The sequence below is a fragment of the Glycine max genome, chromosome 9 (genome assembly GCF_000004515.6).
Source record: "Glycine max cultivar Williams 82 chromosome 9, Glycine_max_v4.0, whole genome shotgun sequence".
NCBI lineage: Eukaryota > Viridiplantae > Streptophyta > Magnoliopsida > Fabales > Fabaceae > Glycine > Glycine max.
Genome location: NC_038245.2, coordinates 37811304 through 37818477, shown reverse-complemented (window position 1 = coordinate 37818477; position 7174 = coordinate 37811304).

Below are 7174 nucleotides of genomic sequence, written 5' to 3'. Positions count from 1 at the left end.
GAAGGCGATCCTCGGTTATCAAGATGTGTGGGATCTGGTGGTGAACGGACTTGATCCGTTGCCAGTGAATCCAACCGCTGCGCAACAAGCGATATACAAAGATGCTAAGAAGAAGGATTGCAAAGGTTTGTGCATTCTGCATCAGTGTGTGAATCAAGCAATTTTCGAGAAAATTGCGAGATCGGAGACGAGCAAAGCGGCGTAGGATGTTGTCGCGAGCTCCTATGCCGGTGATCAGAAATTGAAGAAAGTACGGCTTCAAACTCTAAGGCGACAGTATGAATTGCTAGGCATGGAAGAGAGTGAGACAATTGCTACCTATTTCACTCGTGTTCAAACCATGACAAATCAAATGCAATCGTGTGGTGAAACTCTGTCTGATGAGAAGATTGTTGAGAAGATATTACGATCGGTGCATTCACGATTTGATCATGTCACGGTAGCGATTGAAGAATCGAAGGATCTATCAACGCTAAAATTGGAGGAGCTGCAAGGATCACTTGAAGCACATGAACAACGAATGAATGAGAGGAAGTCTGTGAAGCCTAGCACTGAACAAGCACTCATGGCAGAAAGTGGAAACAAAAGTCGTGACAGTCAAGGAGGACGTGGCAAAAGTAGAAACAATTACAGAGGAGGAAAAGGCAGAGGTAACAATTGTAACTCAAACTCTGGTAGAAGAAACTCTAGTAATAATTACAATAGTGAACAAAAGAACAATAGCAGTGAAAATTATAGAAGAAGAGGTGGAAGAGGTGGTAGAGGAAGAGGTGGAAGAGGAGGAAGAAAAACTGATAAGAGTCACATTCAATGCTATAATTGTGAGAAATACGGTCATTTTGCCGATGAATGCTATAGTAATCCAAGCCACACTAATGCAAGATTGGCTCAAGAAGAAGATGAGAAGGAGGAAATTCTGTTAATGGCAGTAGAGGAGGAAATTGGTGATGATGGAGTGGAAGAAGTGAGAAAGGAGAAGGTAGATATAGAAGAAGTGTTATATATGGTGACTATGAAGGATGAGAGTGATCATGGTGATAACTGGTTTCTTGACACTGGGTGTTCAACACACATGTCAGGAAAGAAGGAATGGTTTGTTGAGATAGATTTCACTGTCAAAAGCAGGGTGAGGTTTGCTGATGACAGGACTATGAAGGTTGAAGGTGTAGGAAAGGTGATGATCAAGAAGAGAGATGGATCTAAATGCTTTATTTCTGGAGTGTTGTATGTTCCAGGAATGAAGAGCAATCTTCTGAGCATTGGACAGTTACTGGAGAAAGGGTACAAGATGGTGTTGGAGGATTGTGCCATGAAGGTGTATGACAATGAGAGGAGATGGTTGATTAAAGCAAATTTGTCAAAGAATAGAACATTTAAAGCTGAGCTAGATGTTCTAGTGCAACAGTGTTTAGCATCAACAATTGACAAGGAAGAATGGCTATGGCATTTTCGTTATGGTCACTTAAACTTCACTGATCTGAATAGGTTACAGAGTAAGGGAATAGTGAAAGGAATTCCTCATATCAAGGTGCCAAATGATGTATGTGGAGAATGTATAAAAAGCAAGATGTCCAGAAACTCATTCAATCAAAATGTATCCACAAGATCTAAGAGGAAGCTGCAAGTTGTTTTTTCTGATGTATGTGGACCAATTCAACATACGACTCCTAGAGGTAACAAATACTTTGTTACATTTATAGATGAGTTTAGTAGAAAACTTTGGATTTACTTGATTAAGAGGAAGAGTGATGTGATTGAAGTATTCAAGAAATTCAAAGTTTCAGTGGAGAAACAGTGTGGAAAAAATTTAGAGATATTAAGAACGGATGGTGGGGGTGAATATGTATCTGCTGAGTTTGCTGAATTTTGTGAGAAAGAAGGCATCACACATGAAGTAACACCTCCATACACTCCTCAACATAATGGAGTAGCTGAGAGGAAGAATAGAACTTTGTTAAACATGGTGAGGAGCATGTTAAAGAGCAAGAAACTACCAAAATATTTGTGGGGAGAAGCTGTGAACACTGCTGCATACATCTTGAACAGAAGCCCAACTAGGAAATTGGAAAATATAACACCTGAGGAAGCTTGGACAGGAGTGAAACCAAGTGTGTCTCACCTCAGAGTGTTTGGATCTATTTGTTATAGACATGTACCTGACCAACTGAGAACTAAACTTGATGATAAAGGAGAAATGATGATATTGATTGGATATCACTCAACTGGAGGTTATAAATTGTTGAATCCAGTGAACAACAAGATAGTGATAAGCAGGGATGTAGTGGTGGATGAAAGCAAGGATTGGGAGTGGAATGTCACACCAGAGATAGAAAAACAGAATCAAGTTGAATTGCAACTTGAAGACAGTGACACTGTGACTGTGCAAGAAAATGAAACTGGAGAAGGCAGTGCTGAGGGGCCAAGAAGATCTTTGAGACAGAGACAAGTCCCTCAAAGATTAAATGATTTTGAAATGTTGAATGATGGTGCAATTAATGATGAAGGTGAGATAGTGCATTTTGCACTACTAGCTGAATCTGAGCCACTCACAGTGGAAGAAGCAATGCAGAATAAGAAATGGATTAAAGCTATGAATGAAGAGCTTAATTCCATAGAAAAGAATAATACTTGGGAGTTAGTGGAATTACCAAAGAATAAGAAAGCCATTGGAGTGAAGTGGGTGTATAAGGTGAAAGTAAATCCCAAAGGAGAAGTGGTGAGGTATAAGGCGAGATTAGTAGCAAGGGGATTTCTCCAAAGGCAAGGCATTGACTATGAAGAAGTATTTGCACCTGTGGCCAGATTAGAGACAGTGAGAGTGGTGGTGGCACATGCAAGTTTGAGAGGGTGGAAACTACATCAACTTGATGTAAAATCAGCATTTTTGAATGGTGATTTACAAGAAGAAGTGTACATTGATCAACCACCTGGGTTTGTAGTGAAAGGCAATGAGAGAAAGGTGTTCAAATTGAGGAAGGCTCTATATGGGTTGAAACAAGCACCACGTGCTTGGAACATGAAAATAGATAAGAGCTTGACCAATTTGGGTTTTGTGAAATGTAGGTCTGAGTATGGAGTGTATGTGAAGTCAGGGGGTGAAGACATTATGATGCTATGCCTTTATGTTGATGATCTGTTATTGACAGGAAACAATGAAGCAAAAGTGAATGAATTTAAGAAAAATCTAATGGATGAGTTTGACATGACTGACCTGGGTGAGTTGTCATATTTCCTTGGAATTGAATTCAAGAAGTGTAGTGAAGGAATTGTTCTCACACAACAAAAATATGCTACTGATATTCTGCATAGATTCAATATGCAACACTGTAATAGTGCTGAAACACCTGCAGAAGCTGGATTGTGGCTCGATAGAGATAGTGAAGAGGACTTAGTAGATGCTACTGAGTTTAGAAGGATTGTTGTGGCATTGAGATATCTCTGCAACACCAGACCTGATCTGGTTTTCAGTGTTGGTCTGATTAGCAGAGTTATGGACAGGCCTAGAGTATCACATCTCAATGCAGCAAAACGAATATTGAGATATGTGAAAGGAACAATTGGTTATGGAATTTTGATGCCCATTAACCATAGTGAAAATACAAGAAATCTATATGGCTATACAGATGCTGATTGGTGTGGAGACAAAAGTGATAGGAAGAGCACTGCTGGGTTTGTTTTTCTAATTGATTCAGCACCAATTTCTTGGAGCTCGAAGAAGGAATCTGTGGTTGCACTTTCATCGTGCGAGGCTGAATACATTGCTGCTGCAATGGGAGCTTGTCAAGCAGTGTGGCTTGATACTTTGATGCAGGAACTGAAGATCAAAGAAGAAGGTCCAGTTGAGCTATATGTAGATAACAAATCTACAATCAAGTTAGCCAAACATCCAATTGCACATGGAAGATCAAAGCACATTGAAACCAAATTTCATTTCATAAGAGACCAAGTTGCGAAGGGGAAATTCAAGTTGAAGTTTTGCAGATCAGAAGATCAGCTTGCAGGTATATTTACCAAGTCCTTGAAATCTGAAACCTTCAAGAAACAGAGAAGCATGCTGAATATTGTTGATAGCAGGAAACTAGCTTAAGGAGGTGTGTTAAAATTCAATAGAAAAAATAAGCTAGTTATTGATTGATATAGAGTTTTGCTAATAAGTACTCTCTTATATGCTGAACCACTTGGAGTATCAGCTGTGTGCAAACAGAAATAAAAATTAGTTGTAACTGTTTTCCCCTTTCTCTCTCTTGTTCTTGGAAAAGTATATGCGTGTATGTGCGTGATTCTTTTTTTCTTTGATGAATTCATACTCCAACATTGATTACAATCCTATATGCATGAGATGAATCAACCGTCAATAAAAATGTTTCACCACGAATCATTTAATAGACTTGTCCACCTTAGCCTTGATCATGCTAGTAGTACTTTTCTTTCTTTTGAAGCACGAGAAAAAAAAATAGAGAAGTTGTGCGAAAAGTGAGTGATGTAATGGAAAGATATAAAATAAAATTTGTAGAAAATCAATTTAAAAAAATATGTCATTTTTTTATTTATAAAAATTAAACTTATAACAACTCCCACACATTATTTAATCAATTAAGTTAGACACAATTATGATTATATGTTTCACTAGCAATTTATACATATCAATTTTAAAAAATATGTTTTGTTGCAGCATTTCTCTTTATTTTTATACATTAAACTAATTGGAATAGTATAAACTATTTAAAAAATTCTGTTTTTGACTATGGGTTAACATGTGAACTTTTATTAGCTTAACTTGTATAATTCAAATGTTTTATGATGTTACCACATAGATCCAAAATTTTAAACAGAGCAAATATCTAACAAGGAAATATTCCAACATAAGTGCATACCGACCCATTTATCTTTTTTTTTTTTTTACCGGACCCATTTAGCCTACAAGATTATGTAAACTTATTAATTGTATACCATTTTATATTGTGTTTTATAGAGTAGAAAGAAAATGAATAAAAGTGAAGAAAGAAAATAAGTAAAAACACATGAAAAAAGTGAAAAGTAAAATTGTTTTAGTTTAGATGAAAGAAATTAAAGTAAAAAATAGATAAAATATATGAATTGAAGTCGTCAGGTAGATAAAGAAAATAAGCATTATTGCTAATCAATTCTCGTTTTAACCTCACCAAAAAAATATTTTTTTATACAAAAACATTTTTAAAATAAATAAATAAAAGGAATATAATAAATTATGCTAAAGCATAATCGATTAGATGTCTTGGTATTTATTTTTTTAAAATAGAAGGCATATAATCAATTACAAATCTTTGTAAACAATTTGTTTTGTAAAATCACTTCACAACATGTAGTTGTGTCATCTATTCCAAGAGAATACAAAGCTTACGGGTTTGAAAATGAAAAAGCAAAACTTACATATGTGTGTACATGAGAAACACGATGAAAGGTTCTAGAATTTATTTTCTTAAAAAATAGAAATTCATATAATCGAATTATGTGCCTTTGTAAACAATTTCTTTTGTAAAACACATGCAGTCCATTCCATCATGTGTAGTTGTGTCATCTATTCCAAGAGAATGCAAAGCTCACGGGTTTGAAAATAAGCAAAGCTTACATATATGTGTAACCGAGGAACACGGGATAATTATGTTTGTCTATCTACTTTTATACATTATTCTCTCTCTCTCTTTTTTTTTTGTTTCTTTCACATACTTCCACTCGTTTTTTGTGTGTAAATTTTGTATCATGGGACCCGCTTTTTTTCCTTTCAAAACTTCTTGTTCACTTTCATGTTTAACAATCATGTTTCATTCCCATTTTCATTTTCATTAATTTCACCCCTTATCACTTTTAGCCCATCCTCTTACATACGTACCAAACATAGTGTTAAACTTGAGTCTAGATGGGACTAACTTGGCTAACGTCGTGCTTATACAGGGTGCATGAATCCAAATATTTACCTATGCATTCACACATTTGATAAATTAAATTTGTTTATGTAATGGAACCTCAACACAAGTCTAGTCAAGAATTCAATAAAAATAAATATTCATGACTTTTGAGACTTAATTATAAACTTTCAAAATATAGGACCTACTTCTGCTGCCAAAATAATATTTGTTAACAAATATATATATATATATATATATATATATATATATATATATATATATATATATATATATATGGACCTATTCATAAAAAATTCTAAAATAGTTCAAGAATTTGTAGATTGATTTTTTTTATATAAAAATATAAAAAACCGCACAAATTTAATGATGCTTAAACTCAAAATATTTATATATGTCTCACCCCATCAAAGGAAAATAATGACATGATTTAGTGTCATATTGCATTAGTCAAATAGAACATGAATAACAAAAAATAGTTACATAATTAAATATAAATTTTGTTTGGAAATAATGACAAATCGACACTAGTTCCATACAAAAGGTGTTTTTTTCATTATTATTTATAAACTAGTTAAATTGATCTTGTTTAATTGAATTGAATTTTATTTTAATTAGATACTCTCTTTGTTTCAAAATCATTGATGTTTAAGGTTGGTGTACACCAATTAATGACCATTTAATAAGTATTAAATAGTAATGCAGTTAGTCTAAAATATCCTTATTTAATATAAAATAAATGTGGTTTATTGTTTGTTTGTGTTTTTTTAGGTTAGATTACAATTTTAGTATCCTATAATTTTGAATCCATAATTTTCGTCACTTGTTATACAATAAATCACTATATCATTTATTTTTCTTGATAAATTTTAAAAATAATACTTTTATGTATCATTAGGTAAAAATTATTAATTTTTTACAAATAAAAAATCATAAATTAAAAAAAATATTTAATATATAAATCATTTTAATTTTATTTTATATCATTTTAAATTTATTTTGTATGCATTAAATATTTTAATTTAATTTTTACCAATTTATATTGAATTTCATAAATTAATATGTAAATAATTTGCATTCATTATTTTATATTATTTATAAAAAAATTGCAAATTGAATTTAATATATAAATTATTTTTAACCCAATAATATAAATCAATATAATTGCAAAAATTAATATGTAAATTAGTCTATGTAATTTAACAAATTAAATAAATTAATTTTAATATGCAAATTATTTTTAATATAATTGTATAAATTAAAAAAAATTA